The sequence below is a fragment of the Aquarana catesbeiana genome, linkage group LG04 (genome assembly GCF_042186555.1).
Source record: "Aquarana catesbeiana isolate 2022-GZ linkage group LG04, ASM4218655v1, whole genome shotgun sequence".
NCBI classification, from domain to species: domain Eukaryota; kingdom Metazoa; phylum Chordata; class Amphibia; order Anura; family Ranidae; genus Aquarana; species Aquarana catesbeiana.
The window spans coordinates 657,547,576-657,564,068 of NC_133327.1; the positions used below are offsets into that span (position 1 = coordinate 657,547,576).

Below are 16,493 nucleotides of genomic sequence, written 5' to 3' on the forward strand. Positions count from 1 at the left end.
CTGCTGCTGACTCTGTTCTGTGAGAAGAAAAAGAGGAATGCATTAAGGTAAAAAAAATGCCTTAATTTTGGAACCATTTTAAAGTCAAAGTATTTCTAGAAAAGGCTTTAAGTCAGCACAACTTCACCTCATTCACTAACTTAAAGGATAAGTTCACCTTTTTAGAAAAAAATAAATGCACTTTTTTTTTTTGCAGGTAAAAAATTGGCATTTTATTATTCTTGGCGCCAGCAAAGCATTGCACCAGAGATCAGCAGGTCTCCTGTAGATCTGTCGGTGTATCTGACATCCTGTACCGGCAGGCAGATATAATCTAATAGGAATAATCAATGAACTACAACAGTGCCGTGGTAGTTAATTGAGAACTACAAGCCGCCCACCGCAAAGGATGGGGCTTGTAGTTCATTCACACCCAGAGCTATGATTTTAAAAAGTGACAGCTAGTACAGGGAACAACTCCCCGTACTACTGTGAGAGAGGGAGGGCATTGGGCAGCAGCTGCAGCATTGGGAACATGTTCTCAAAGGTGAACTTATACGAAGTGAAAATTTTCTTTGAATGTGAACATGTTCTTCTCTGGTAAGGCTCCAGTCCATTTACGTTAGCGTGTCTCCAAAGTTGCACGATTTCCAGCGCGCCTTTGGAGCGTGATTTTGATGCGACTTATGGTGCAATTTTTGATCCGACTTTACAATCTATGGATTAGTGGCGCACCAAAGTAGTCCAGGAACCTTTTCAAAGTCACTGTGACTTTAGGTCGCACCAATTTGATCGGGTACCATTGAAAAGAATGGGGGTGCAAACTTGTCATGCGACTTTTTCATAAGTTGCAAGACAAATCACACAAGTGTGAATAGAGCCTAAATCAACTCGTTCATTCTTAAGGGTGATGTGTGAATCTGTCATAAGACATCAATTCTCTAAGCACAATGTATATTATAAATGACTGTAGAGTGTAACTGTTTGTGACTCTTTCCTGTTATGTTGCCCCGGCTGAACAGTTCTGCATCAAATAAAGTTGTGCCTGATACAATCGGAACTTTTCCTGCTGTGTTGCTTCATTGGATTTACTCAAATGCACACAATGAAGGGCTGGGTTCAGACAGACTTGGGGACAGCCTCTCTGGAAAGGGTGTCTCCTGACTCCGTGTACTTGCCTGCACTCCCCTGCAGCCAGCAAGAATACCCAGAACTTTTGGGTATGGGAGCCATGAAACCTCCTGGGCATGGGAACCATGCAAATAAAGATTCTCAACTTCTGTGGTAAATGAGCCTCAGTGTGTCTCTAATTTTAGACGGTGTTGAGAACTACTTGGCAAATGGGCATGAGCTCAGGCGTGTTCGGATCCTAGTCTAAGCCCACCTGAGCGATCCCTCCAGGAAGCTGTCATTTCCTGCCCCACAACCACATGTAGATGCGTAGAGTGGGGAATGTCGCAGGCCACTTATGATTGGCAGTGCGCAGCGACCGCTTCCTGGACTGGGATCTGAACGCAACTGAGCTCATCTCTGCTTGCAAAGTAAGCAATCGCTGTTTTGCCAGGGAAGTGTTAAGTTGTGTGACTTGTGGAATTTTATTTTACTAACTACTTAATGTTGTGCTTTTTTTTCAAAGTCTTTGTGTTGGCTTTTTTTTTTTTTTTTTTTTGTCAGTGCTTATTTTTCTAATCGATTATTATTATTTTTTTGTGTCTGCAGGTTTCATGGCAGAACTCTGAATAAAGTGTTTGTTTGCACTGGAAGCGGAGACATCTTCTTAACTTGCACTTGTCATCTCGTTGCCTTGGAGTAATAAAAGCCACCTTGCACTTGAGCATAGAAGCTCTTCAGCACTTAGAAATGTGTGGACTGACTAGACTACACTAAGGGTCAACTCTTTGTCTGGACTGGAGAACTGCAGGATCTCACAATGAGGACTGTGATGAAGAAATAATTACGGTAGGTGTATAAGAATGAGGATAGGTGCAAGAGGGAACAAATAACAGTCGGTTACTTAATTAACTCTGTAGAAATTGGAAGATTAACACTAATCCTTTTCAGATGTTTGTAAATTAGCAATGTTGTTTAGGCATTTGTACAACTTGAGGGGCGCGTTAGACAGAAATCCTGCCATAACAGAATAATGCAAGCATCAGTTGCTGACTTTATTTGTAAAAATGCTAGTTGCCTGGCTTTCTTTGGTTTTACCCTTTGGAGTTACTAATCTGAAACAAGCAGGCCGAAAGTGAGCTCAGAGCAAAGTCAGATCCTATTTATTAAAGCCTTAGGACCCCTTTACACTGGTGTGCTTCACCTTACCCATAACTTGATAAAAAAAATGTTCTTTAGTAAGCAACATGCATTCCACCTCAACCCCTTCACGCCGATGTAACGCAAATATGCGGCCTACGGCTTGAAGGGGTTGTACCCGGGCATCTGCAGGCATCACCCCGCTACTGGGTTTTTTTTTTTCTGGCGGAATTCCCGACAGAAAAGGAGTCCGATGGGAGCTTTTCATCGTATATTCCGACCGTGTGTATGCCCCATCGTACTTTTTCCGTCGCAAATTCAGAAGGACTTAGAGGACATGTTCTAAATTTTTCCGACGGAACAAATTACTAGCGGAAAAAACGGAAAAACCGCTCATCTGTATGCTGTTCCGACGCACCAAAAACGACGCATGCTCTGAAGCAAGTACGAGACGGAAGCTACTGAATATTGAACCTCTGTTTTCTGGTCCCGTCGTATGTGTTGTACGTCACCGCGTTCTGGATGGTCGGAATTTGGTGAGACCGTGTGTATGCAAGACAGCTTGAGCGGAATTCCGTCGGAACTCTGTCCGAAAAACCTTCAGGGTTTATTCCGACGGCAAAACCGGTCGTGTGTACAGGGCATTAGAGCCGGCTTTCTTGTGATAACAACCGATGAGGCTAAGCAGCCGCTCGGCTGTTATCCCAATCAGCGGGAGGGGACCTCCCTTTCCGCCGGTTCGCTCGGGCTCTCCTCTTCCGCTGGCTGGCCGGAGACCCGAAAGAAGCCGGAATCTGCTTCGAATGGGTCTCGTATCTAGTAACCCTGAAGCGATGTCATGACATCACTTCCGGTTTATTAAAGACCTAAATACTCCAATTTAAATGACCGTATTAAAAACAGCCAAACTTGGCATTTTGAATGCTTTTAAGTACTGTGTGTGTGTGTGTGTGTGTGTGTGTGTGTGTGTGTGTGTGTGTGTGTGTGTGTGTGTGTACATTTGGTAATTTTTTAGCAAAAAGTACAGATTTTTAACTTGTAAGCAGCAAGTGTCAGAAAAAGGCTTAGGCGTGAAGGGGTTATTAATTATGCTACTAAAATTAGCTTTCTGTAAATTGCCTCCAGCTTTGCTCCTGTTTTCTTCTTGCCGGAGCCTGCCATTTTGCTGAGGCCCACTGCCTTTTAGCAGCAGTAAATCTTTAGGCTGTCAGCAGGTTGGTCTCTACATTTTGGCACAGTGCAGAATTAAAGAGGGCAACTGAGCATGTGCAGAGCAGGGTGAGACAGTATTAATGGCACAGTATAGACACTTTTTTCTTTTTTTCTTTTTTTTTTTTCTGTTTTACATCCCTATACCTGCAGAAGGGACCAGCTTAAAGTGATCTAGCATGACTTAATTTACTGACTAAAGTTCCACTTTAAAAACGTGGTATGTGTTTTGAAAAAATGCACATCGCGTTTTTGGTGCTTTTTCTGGACTCCTGAGTACCCGCATGCACCTGCGTTTTTGATGCATTTACCATTCATTTCAATGTGGAGGTGTGTCTTTGGTGTGCTTTTTAAACATGCACCAAAAATTCAGCATGCAGGATCACTACACGTATCGGGGCGTGGCCCTTCTAAACCCCATTTGCAGTCTGTCACATGACCTGAAGAAGAGCCACGCCCCGTTACGCGTAGTCAAGACGACAGGTATCTTCCCTCTCTACTCTCCTCAGCTTGCTCTCCACCTGTTGTGCTCCAAGCTTCATTTTGGGAGCTTGAGGGCCACTTCAGCGATTTTGAAAAACCAGTCATGGCCCACAATGAGCGGAGTGGGCGGATGGCAGGTCTGTGTTCACTATGTAGACACGGCCCACTCTACTCTATAGGGCCCGCTGCGGTTCAGTTTAAAGCAGCCCAGTAACCATTACAGAACAGAGATGCCCATATATACACTGTGATTTTAGTAATAAACTTACCTTTTTAATAAGTTTTCCATTCAGGTATCGCCTGCTGTTGTCCCAGGCAGAATGCATTTTGGTATTGCTCCGCCTGTGACAGGAACTGGTTCTATACAGGAAGCATTGGCTTTTGCGGCTCTGCTCTGGCTTCATTTACAACATTGATGCTTTGGGATGGCGGGTCAGGAACCCGCCTTTTGGGCTTGCCAACCTGTCATCCCAGAGCAGAAGGTCACGGCCACATCAAAGGGCTCCACTGGTTGAGCACCCCTGGTGTGTGGCGTTCCACAGGATTTAAAGAGGTACTTTTTTTTTTTTTTTTTTTTTTTTTTTTTTTTTTTTTCCATGCATTTTTGTTTTGTTTCTTAAATACCAAAAGTGGAGTGAACTGTACTTTTAATTTTGGACCTTTTGGTGCCTTTTTTGTAGACTATTCATTTATTATAATTATACAGTATATTGTATAGCACCACTTTTAGTATCAGATATGATCGGTTGATTATATGCAATTTTTGACACAAACTTTATTGCGTACAGCATATGGACAAATGTTTATACCGGATCTTGTCAGCAAGGTTTTGCATAGATCAGTATGGCTGTGTAAAGGAAGCCCAATGAATATTGAAATTGTTTAGTAACTGCATTTGATGTTCTCCAACATTTTGAAGTGAGAGCAGGAATTTAAAAGTACAATAAAAAGCAAAACTTTTTTTTTTTTTTTTTCAGTTCTGGGTAGAGTCATTCAAACACTTGTCACATCTTCATTGCTGTCTGTGTGAAGGAAAATCCCAGTGAGACACGGATCGCAAAAAAAAAAAAAAGTGATAGTGGGTTATAGCCCTCCCTTTTTCTATCCAAAAAAAAAAGGGGGGGGGGGTGGAGTTTTGCCTTTTTAATTCTACCTTAGAATCGTACAAGAATGGACAGCCTAAAAAAAGGCATTTTGGTTTTTGCTTTACAATATTAAAAAAAACTGGGCTAACTTTACTACTGAAGTGAAAAAATAGGAAATACCTATAAGCCGCGCACTGTGAAACCAATTTACGTGGATGAATTAAAATTGTGCTAAAAAATGTTTAAGGAGCAGCTGGTAGTGAGACCAAAGGTCTAATATATAAATATATATATATATATATATATATATATCTATCTTGTAATGGAAATTTGTAAGTTCTGTATATAATTGTATTGTATTTTGTATGTATTGCACATTGCCCTCACTGTGCACACGACAATGTTTTCAGTAAATGTTTACATTCTTTCGAGTCCTGATTAGAATTAGCCTGCCTATGTAACGCCCCTTGTTACCATAAATGTACAATTGTAATATTAATGTGATACCTACGTAATCATGTGCATAAAAACCTTCAATTGCGTCATAAAAAAGCAGAACAGTAATTTGGAAAGATGCTGAGCGTATCTTTTGTGTCTGTTCCCTACTGCAGTAGTTATTATTAATTTGGAACCACTAATCAATATGAGGATAGGAGTTGCCTATCATCAATTCAACCGAGTCAACCGAGTCAATCTCATACATACATAATAGTGCTAAAATCATATGTGAATTCATGAAACATACGTGTCAAAGCACTAATGGTGAATGTCCATATTCAAAGAAAATTTTATCAAAATTAAATGTCCGTAGAAGACCACCACCAAAATCGACGTGAGAGATGAGAATCCTTATGAACTGGGTGAGATAAGGTCTTCCACCACCACCAGGCAAACAATCTACATATATATCTACATATATTAAGAGATCACAAGAAGGGGCTCCTCATTGTGTAATATAAAAAAAATCCCTTTATTCCATACGAGGCATCGGCATAAAACATAGTAAAAACAATTTGCCCAATTCCAAAAGCATGCAGGTACGCCGCGTGCGTTCCACCTGCGTCCCAATTAGCAGAAGTAACGTATCACGTGCCCTATGAACCGACGCGTTTTATCTGACATCATCAGGCGTAACTTTACTACTGTCTTATTTTTTTTTAAAAGTGTGTTTTCCCCTCCCAAAAAAGTGCATTTGTAAGACCGCTATGCAAATACTGTGTGACAAAGTATATGAACAACTGCCATTTTATTCCCTAGGGTGTTGGATAAAAAATATATACATAATGTTTGGGGGTTCTAAGTAATTTTCTAGGAAAAAAAAAAAAAATGATTTTAACTTGTAAACAAGTAGTTTGAAAAATAGGCCTGGTCCTTAAATGGTGGTATACAGTGCATTGCTAAAGTATTCACCCCCTTGTTTTTTCTTTTGTTCCATTACAGCCTTTAGTTCAATGTTTTGTTTTTTTTATCTGAATTATATGTGATGGATCAGAACACAATAGTCTAAGTTGGTGAAGTAAAATAAAATTAGAAAAATATATACATAAAACTTAGGCCTGGTTCACACCTGTGTGTTTTTTGGTGCCTTTTGCAGAAACCCACTACAGTTCATTTAACATTCACATCTATTTTTTTTTTTTTTTTTTTTTTTCAGCTGCTGTATATTAGGAAAGAGTCAATGACTTTTTTAAACGCAAAACTTTGCTTTTTTGGCTCAACATACTTCAGTGGAGAAGCTGCAGAAAAAACATGTAATGTGTTTTTGCAGCAATTTGTGTTTTACTTTAATTTTTTTTAATCTGGCCAAAAAATGGCATAAAAAACGCAAATCGCAGCAAAATCACGTGCGCAAAAAATCAAAACGCACCGCAAAATGCCTTGCAGAAACAGATCAAAAGCAAACTGCATAGGTGTGTACCGAGCCTTATGCTGGCCACTCGGATCAATTTTCAGATGAGAATATTCATACGAAAAAATCGCTGAATTGCCGAATGAAATTTTCACTTGCTTTTAACATTCTGTTTTAAAACGAATGTAATTTGTGAACGAAAACCACATACACTGTCTGAAAATTCCTTTAACCAAGAAGTTTTCTATTTCTATATTTTCCCGTCACTGTGGTTAAAAAAGTTCGATTTGACCCCGCTAACGATTAGAAAATCGAACGAACGTTCTTAAAATTAAATCCCCCCCCCAAGGAAGACATTTGTTTTTGTATGGCCAGCATATAATATATTACATTCCTGTCTGAAAATCTGCAAAAAAAATCGATCTTTGAGTCTGATATTTACTAGATTCAACCTCTAATAGTATATACAGTATATCTCTTCTGTCTGTTCTTCTCAGAGTGGATTAGAGATTTTACTCCCTAACCATATAGTTGGTTATTTATATTTACCACAGCATATAGAGATATTTAAGAATAAATTTGCCTTTTTTTTTTTTTTTAAACTTTACATATTAACTAAATTAGACACCACACTTCTTTTAAGGTTATTAATCGAAACAATAATCGGCCAACTAATTGATTATGAAAATAATCGTTAGTTGCAGCCCTACATAGAACAATTTTTCAGAAATAAAAAAATAATTGGCATGTGCGTATGTATTCACCCCCTTTGTTATGAAGCCCATAAAAAGCTCTGGTGCAACCAATTGCCTGCAGAAGTCACATAGAGTATCTCACAAAAGTGAGTACACCCCTCACATTTTTGTAAATATTTTATAATCTTTTCATGTGACAACACTGAAGAAATGACACTTTGCTACAATGTAAAGTAGTGAGTGTACAGCTTGTATAACAGTGTAAATTTGCTGTCCCCTCAAAATGACTCAACACACAGCCATTAATGTCTAAACTGCTAGCAACAAAAGTGAGTACACCCCTAAGTGAAAATGTCCAAATTGGGCCCAATTAGCCATTTTCCCTCCCCAGTGTCATGTGACTCGTTAGTGGTACAAGGTCTCAGGTGTGAATGGGGAGCAGGTGTGTTAAATTTGGTGTTATCGTTCTCACTCTCTCATACTGGTCACTGGAAGTTCAACATGACACCTCATGGCAAAGAAGTCTCTGAGGATCTGAAAAAAAGAATTGTTGCTCTACATAAAGATGGCCTAGGCTATAAGAAGATTGCCAAGACCCTGAAACTGAGCTGCAGCACGGTGGCCAAGACCATACAGCGGTTTAACAGGTCAGGTTCCACTCAGAACAGGCCTTGCCATGGTCGACCAAAGAAGTTGAGTGCATGTGCTCAGCGTCATATCCAGAGGTTGTCTTTGGGAAATAGACGTATGAGTGCTGCCAGCATTGCTGCAGAGGTTGAAGGGGTGCGGGGGTCAGCCTGTCAGTGCTCAGACCATACGCCGCACACTGCATCAAATTGGTCTGCATGGCTGTCGTCCCAGAAGGAAGCCTCTTCTAAAGATGATGCACAAGAAAGCCTGCAAACAGTTTGCTGAAGACAAGAAGACTAAGGACATGGATTACTGGAACCATGTCCTGTGGTCTAAAGAGACCAAGAAAAACTTATTTGGTTCAGATGGTGTCAAGCCTGTGTGGCGGCAACCAGGTGAGGAGTACAAAGACAAGTGTGTTTTGCCTACAGTCAAGCATGGTGGTGGGAGTGTCATGGTCTGGGGCAGCATGAGTGCTGCCGGCACTGGGGAGCTACAGTTCATTGAGGGAACCATGAATGCCAACATGTACTGTGACATACTGAAGCAGAGCATGATCCTCTCCCTTCGGAGACTGGGCCGCAGGACAGTATTCCAACATAACGACACCAAACACACCTCCAATACGACCACTGCCTTGCTAAAGAAGCTGAGGGACTGGCCAAGCATGTCTCCAGACCTAAACACTATTGAGCATCTGTAGGACATCCTCAAACGGAAGGTGGAGCGCAAGATCTCTAATATCCACCAGCTCCGTGATGTCGTCATGGAGGAGTGGAAGAGACTTCAGTAGCAACCTGTGAAGCTCTGGTGAACTCCATGCCCAAGAGGGTTAGGGCAGTGCTGGGAAAAAAATGGTGGCCACACAAAATATTGACACTTTGGGCCCAATTTGGACATTTTCACTTAGGGGGTGTACTCACTTTTGTTGCCAGCGGTTTAGACATTAATGGCTGTGTGTTGAGTTATTTTGAGGGGACAGAAAATTTACACTGTTATACAAGCTGTACACTCACTACTTTACATTGTAGCAACGTGTCATTTCTTCAGTGTTGTCACATGAAAAGATATAATAAAATATTTACAAAAATTTGAGGGGTGTACTCACTTTTGTGAAGTACTGTAGAACATGGTTACAACCCCCCCCCCCCCCCCCCTGAATTTCAGGGTGCTTCATCCTGTATGTACCTATTTTGTTTTGAACTTATAGCGGCTGTGTGTGGCTCCACCATCAGAGCCATGTCATCCATTAACAGAGGGACTTGGAGATCTCAGCGTATGTCACCACACTGATCAATTGTTTACCTCCTCCATACAGATTAACCCATTAGGTTCCACAGTGAGTATAACTAGCATGCTTTACTGCATATACAGACTGATTTTACTGTTGTGGTTTTAGTATCATTTTAATGGATAACTATCACATCTCCAAAGTAGAAGGACCCTTGTCTACCCCACTTTCCCAAAAATCTGTCTCATGAATGGATACCTTTTGGATCCCGGCAGCTGCCTAACACTTGTTGACGTTGGAAGATTGCCTTTTTGTATTGCGCATGCAAGCACTTCTCTATAAAGCATAATGAAGATCCTGTCTCCTGTATTGCAGAGAGCCAACCTATGCACTGCTGTTATGTAGTACATACTGATCCAGAGGGAGGAAAGTCTTGTTAGAAATCTACTGTGACGACAATTTTGTATGATGAGGGATACATTTTTAAGCTTAATGCTCTGAAGATACATTTTCATGTAACTTTGTACGTATTTACTAAAACTGATGCACACAGAATCTGGTGCAGCTGTGCATTGTAACCAATCGGTTTGTTCAATTAAGGTTTTACAATAACCCCCAGCTCACATTGGCGCGATTTGACATGTCAAATCGCATGTCAAATTGCAGCCTATTGCAGGCAACAGCACTGTCCTAATCGGTGCAATGCCGACTTTGCATCACCAATTTCCAAAACTAGTCACTGCACTACTTTTGGCGACCTCGGGGGCGATTTCATGAACCCGCACAGATGTCTTACAAATCGTCCCCGAACTCACACTGAAATGGGGCTTTGAAATCATGCGAGTTCAGTTGAACTCGCATGATTTCAAACCCGCCTTCGGTGTGATCGAGAGCTAAAACCTGGAAGCTGATTGGTTACTATGCACAGCTTTAGTAAATTTCCCCCTGCGTTTTTGTGGAAGAAAGATTATAGTAGGTTACTCTTTAAAGTCTAACTCCAAGTTTCATTTAACTGGAAATAGTTTGTTTTGGATCCAGCTAATTCAAACAAATTTTATTTCCTTCACTAACGGATGCACCCGCTGTCAGCGCTGTATAAACTGTAAGTAGCATCAGCTAAATACAGTATTCAGCGCTGTGCAACGGTACAGGGACTTTCCGTCTTATTTCATGGAACAAATTGGTCGAACTGAGTGCTTGACAGGTTTTTTTTTGTGGTGTGTGGGGTTTTTTTTTTTTTTTTTTTTTTTTTTAATGAATACTCGGCTTCCTCTAGTTGGCTGAGGTGGAGATCGTGGTGTCTGCCCACCTGTCCTCCGCTATTTTAGAGGAAGGCTTGATATTCAATGGCAAAATAAAAAGCTTCATGTGAATGGCTGAAGAGTACTTGGCCTGACTTTGATTTTGTTCTGTATACGGGGCGGGAAGTTCCCATACCACGTCCGTAACACAGCCCTGTATACTGCATTTAGCTGATGCTACATATAGTGGCCACATGTATTGGTGAGGACATTTTTTATTTCTTTTTTTTTTTGTTTTAGACAGCTTGGTCCAAATGAACTATTTAGAGGTAAAAAAAAATGAAGTGAAGAATGTAGTGAAGCTTCCGCAAATCTGATTCCTCCCCCTCCGGTGCCACATTTGGCACCTTTTTTTTGGGGGGGGGAGGGGGGCAGCAGGGTGGTCCCCACTTCACGCATGTGCAGTAGTGACCCGGCTATGAAGCCGCAAGGCTTCACTGCCGGCTTCCCTTATCGGCAATGGCGGCAGCAGCACCCGACAGCCGATGGATACATCAGCTGGGGTGCCGACATCGCTGGATTCCAGGACTGGTAAGTGTCCTAATATTAAGTCAGCAGCTACAGTATTTGTTGCTGCTGTCTTGAAATTTTTGGAGGGGGGAGGCAGGCCGGAACTCCACTTCAAACTTTAAAGCCCAGTTAAAGTCTTGGCCCCATTTGCATACTTTTAAAACCAGGCAACTAGCAAAAAGTATAATTGTGAGTTTGCGCAGTCTGATCCGTGTTTTTGGTAATTGCCCCAAATGAAAAGCTCTTTGCCTTATTTTTTTTCTTTATTGGTCAATTTTTTCAGTCTAAGCATTTTGATATCTATTTTCTAATGCAGGGCTTGACAAATTTTGCTTTGAATTTAGGAGTCAGGTAGAACATGTTACATTTTCCCGAAGGTGAACTTATCCTTTAACCCTTTCACAGCTAGAGACATTTTTGCGGTTTTTTTTTTTTTCGCACACGTTTAAAAAAATTTAGGCCTGAAGATTACAAAAAAAAGCCAAACATAATATACAGTATTCTCTGAAAGCAGACACCCCTAAGCAGAGATGGTGAACCTTGGCACCCCAGATGTTTTGCAACTACATTTCCCATGATGTTAAACTACACTGCAGAGTGCATGAGCATCATGGGAAATGTAGTTCCAAAACATCTGGGGTGCCAAGGTTCGCCATCACTGCCCTAGAGAATAAAATGGTAGTAACAACTTTTTATGTCACACGATATTGCCGCAAAGATCTGGAAAACACAATTTCAGTAAAAAAAAACACACATTAAAAGGTACATTTTAGGGGGAACAAAAACACAATAAATTACCCAATTTTTTGGTAAAATATAATATAAAAGCCCAGGTTGCACAGAGTAAACATGTCAAACCTTAACCATTTCAATTGCCTATATTTTCCATAGGTGGCACTTTAGAAGCCCTCTAAGTCTTCAGTTTAGCGCTATGAAGGAGGTCTGGTGCTAAAATTATTGCTCTCATTTCGGCGTGCGCGGGAATATGTAACCTGTATCACAACCAGCTTTTTTAGGCTTGGGCACCCCACCGCGTGCGCTTGTACTAGGGATCGACCAATATCGTTTGGTGCCGAAACGATACCAATATTTCGGCCACCTAGTGCCTGCCGATAGCTGATGTTTTGTAAAAAAATAACATTTTTACACTGTCATTTTTAGGTTTTTTTTATCACTGTTATCGCTGTCACAAGGAATGTAAACACCCCTTGTGACAGTAATAGGCAGTGACAGGTACTCTTTATGGAGGTATCTATAAGACCCCAAACCCCTCCATTGCCCTGCAATGTATTCAAACAGTCAAGATCAGCATTTTTGAATACTTTATTTTTCAAAACTGGCGCCTATAAGATGCCAGTAAATCTGGAAAGTGATAACATGACATTGATTACTAGATCCGAGACCCAAACGAAGCATCGGCTTTGTTCGGGTCTTCGGCCAGACGGTGGATGTGCCCGCTGGTTGCGTGGGAAGGGGGGGCGCCCATTGCTTGTAATAACAGCTAAGCAGCTGCTGAGTCGCATTGGTTGATATTACAATAAAGCCGCCCGTCCGCTCTAAACAGTGGTAACGGGGTGAAACCCCTTGAAGCAATATTGGTAATATCGGTCTAGTTTGAGACCGATTTACCGTTTTTTTTTTGTTTGTTTTTTTTCCCTGAAAATGCTCACATCGGCCTTCCGAATAATTGGTCGATCCGTAGTTTGTACGTGCATACATGCCGGGGCCTTTATTTTGGTGGGGGGGGGGGATTTTATGTGTATGGGTGTAACTTACAATTGAAAAAAATGTATGTATGTATGTATGTATGTGTGTGTGTATATGTGTATATATATATGTGTGTGTATGTGTATATATATATATATATATATATATATATATATATATATATATTTATTATTAATAATAATAATATTAAAAAAAAATTCATAGGAGACTAAAAGTCTCCCTATATAATAGTGTTTTTTTTTTTTTTTTTTTTATGTTTTTGTGACTGGTTTTCTTTAATGAGACATGCAGGGTCTAAAACACCGCACTGCATTACATGCTTTCCTGGGGCAGCAGCATTCAGATGGCAGCCCAGATGGAATTTTTTGTTGCCATGGGGGCCTGGGGTGTGTTGAACCCTGTTCTAATTTGAATAAAATATGGGTTTGTGAGATTTATGAATCATTGTTTTATGTAGATTTTACACAGCGTCCCAACTTTTTTGGAAATGGAGTTGTAGAACAAGTGATGCTCTTACAGAGGTTCATTTTAAATGTCCCTCTCACGTTCCAAATTTAGATTGGGCTTGGTTCAGACTCGTCTCTAATTAAACACGTGAGCTTAGGCTGTACGCTGGTGTGATATGATGTTACAACGAAATTCTACTCTGCTTTCAGCATTCACAACTGTGAGTTCTGGCTGACACTGCTAATGCTGTCAATGAAGAATCTTATTAAATATTAAAGAGGTGCTTCAGTTTCCCTTTAGCCATGATATATGTATATCCAAATATCAGTTTAGATCCGAGCTGGGAGAGCATTGCCTAGAAGACATTCCCGAAGCTCTCTGGCCACCCTGCTACCTGGCCAAGTTCTTGCTGTGTTAGGCCTGCGTCTGCAAACCCCAATAGCTGTGCACCTTCTCTTCACTCCAGGTCAGGTTCTTCATAAATCTCTGCTGAACCAATCTCTGGTACTCTTCCAGTAACAGTGCTTTTCAGAGGGCATTTGACAGGCAGTGAGGATGTGTCATATCACCTAAATTAACTCTATAATGCCGCACTGCAATCGCTTACACACTGTCAGCCATTGGCTGCAAGCGCTGATTGGATGTCGGTTTTCTAGTTAGACCGTCTTCTGTTGGACAGACAGCTGTACACACTGACTGCAGTCCATCTGGCATTCGGTCAGTGTATACGGCTGTCTATCCAACTGAAGACTGTCTAACTGGAAAACCAACATTCAATCAGCGTTTGTAGCCAATGGCTGACAGTGTGTAAGCGATTGCAGTGTGGCAATATAGAGTTAGAGTTCTGAGCTGGCCAATTTTTGGCCTGTGTGTACTCGGCATAAGACTGTTCCTCGTTTACTCATTGCTAATGACCCTTCCTGCTACCATCTCCATTTCAGTGTTCAGGCCTGGTCATGGGTAAGGATGGACTCAGGTGTGTTTTGTATCCTAGTCCCAACCCACCTGAGCAATCCCACCAGGAAGCCGTCGCTGCACACTGCCAATCATGAACAGCCTAGTTAGGTGTATATGTGCAGCTGTGGGCCAGGAAATGCCTCACTGCCTATGATTGACGGTGTGCAGCGATGGCTTCCTGTTGGGATTGCTTAGGTGGGTTGGGACTAGGATTCGAACATGCCTGAGCCCATCCCTAGTTCCCTAGATAATCACTCAATGCCACTTTGGGCATTGAGTGATTATGGGAAGGTGAGAAGACACACATTTTGCTGTATCTGGGCTTTTACGGACTACGGCTGCATTACTTTCAAGCTCCACCACTGCAAACTTTGACACCATCAAGGTGCAATGAAGTGCAGTTAAAGAATATGTACATCCATGCTGAAATTGCCTTCGCTGACCATACTGCATATTTCCAGCTAAAAAAGGTCAAGCTGATGCTATGTGCTCTGCAGCCGCCTTTTTCCAATGTTTGCATGGCCTCAGATCCCTCTAGGCTCTGCTGCAGAATCTGTTTCGCTGCAGGCTTTCAAAGAGATGGAGACTGCATTAGGGCCAACAGAGTACACTGCAGCCTTCTAGAGAAGTGAATATGCCTGCCCAAGCCAATGTATGCCTCGTCCCAGGGGATCGGAGTCAAAATGTTGAAGCCATTAACAGCCTAGCAGCTAGCATTTCAAAAGGAGGTCCACATGGCTGGTCCCCAATAAAAAAAAAAAAAAAGCATCAACTGCAATAGTATAATTATTGGCTGTTGCACCAAGTGGTACACAATATTTGCACTTGTCTCATTGGCCTATCTTTACACAGACTATCCCCCCTTCAGTCCATCATGAATCCTGCTGCCAGACTCTTCCACCGTACCAACAATTCAGTGTCTGCTACCCCTCTTTACCAATTTCTCCACGGCTTCCGCTCGTCCAATGAATAAAATTGAGTATGAACAACCTTCGGTTATCCATGATTCTGCCCCCAGCTACATCACCAACCTCCCCATAAAATACCAACAAAACTGTGTTCTGTTCTCCTCCCAAGACTTCCTCTCTAACTTCCTTGTCTCCTCCCATGCTCGCTTCCAGGACTTTCCAGAGCCTCTTGCATCCTCTGGAACTCCCTACCCCAATCTGCCCGGCTATCTCCAACTCCAGAGGTAGGCAACCTTTGGTTGGTGGAGGTTTACCTGAACAATATAAAACAAATTGCACTATAAATATATAAACTTGGCCGACCTTAAAAGTGGACAGTGTCCGTCAGTAGGGCAGTGGTTGGTGTGTGGACAGTTTCAGTAGCCCCCCCCCCCCTTTTTTTTTTTTCCCTACTTAGCCCTGTTGGGAGGGCATTGGTGAAATATATGAGGGAAATGTGACCCCTAATGACTCGCCTTTTAAGACAGAGAAAGTGATTAAGGACACGGTCCTCAATCTCTTTAGTCTCAGCTGCACCAAATGCATGAACGGAAAGAGCTTTGCACAGTCACCCTGTTCATTCACAAACGGAAGCATCGTAAACTGTTTACTATGCTTCAGTTATGAATGAACAGTGAGTGATCTGTACCATAAATTGCTGTGTTCATTCAGGAAAGGAAGAGGCTGGTAAATTACACATTTACGGACCCCTTCACCAGCACTCCAACCTGAAATGATTCCTGCAGCAGCTGGCAGGAGAGGAAAGGGAAGCCGGGAGTGGCACATAATTTACTGGAATCCACCCCCTGTATTTTCCCCCTGCAGCAGCTGAAAGCCAGCTTCTCTTCCTCCTCCCTCCTCCTTTCTTCTTCCTCCCGCCAGGTTTCAGCTACTGCAGGGGACCAGTTCCAGTAAATGACGCTCCTTCATGCCCCTCCTGTCTGTACCATCATTTGCTGTGTTCATTCAGGAAAGGAAGAGGCTGGTAAATTACACATTTACGGACCCCTTCACCAGCACTCCAACCTGAAATGATTCCTGCAGCAGCTGGCAGGAGAGGAAAGGGAAGCCGGGAGTGGCACATAATTTACTGGAATCCACCCCCTGTATTTTCCCCCTGCAGCAGCTGAAAGCCAGCTTCTCTTCCTCCTCCCTCCTCCTTTCTTCTTCCTCCTTTCTTCTTCCTCCCGCC

The 16,493-nt window shown here is 42.0% G+C and overlaps 1 protein-coding gene across 5 annotated transcripts in view; it reads left to right on the forward strand.

Moving 5' to 3' along the window:
• SOCS5 (suppressor of cytokine signaling 5) overlaps positions 1-16,493 on the forward strand; it is a 240,537-nt gene that overhangs the window by 23,602 nt on the left and 200,442 nt on the right. For all 5 annotated transcript variants that reach the window (XR_012244030.1, XR_012244031.1, XM_073628497.1 and 2 more), the window contains exon 2: positions 1,699-1,938. The gene's annotated coding sequence lies outside the window, so the exon portion shown is untranslated. The remainder of the gene's footprint in view (positions 1-1,698; positions 1,939-16,493) is intronic.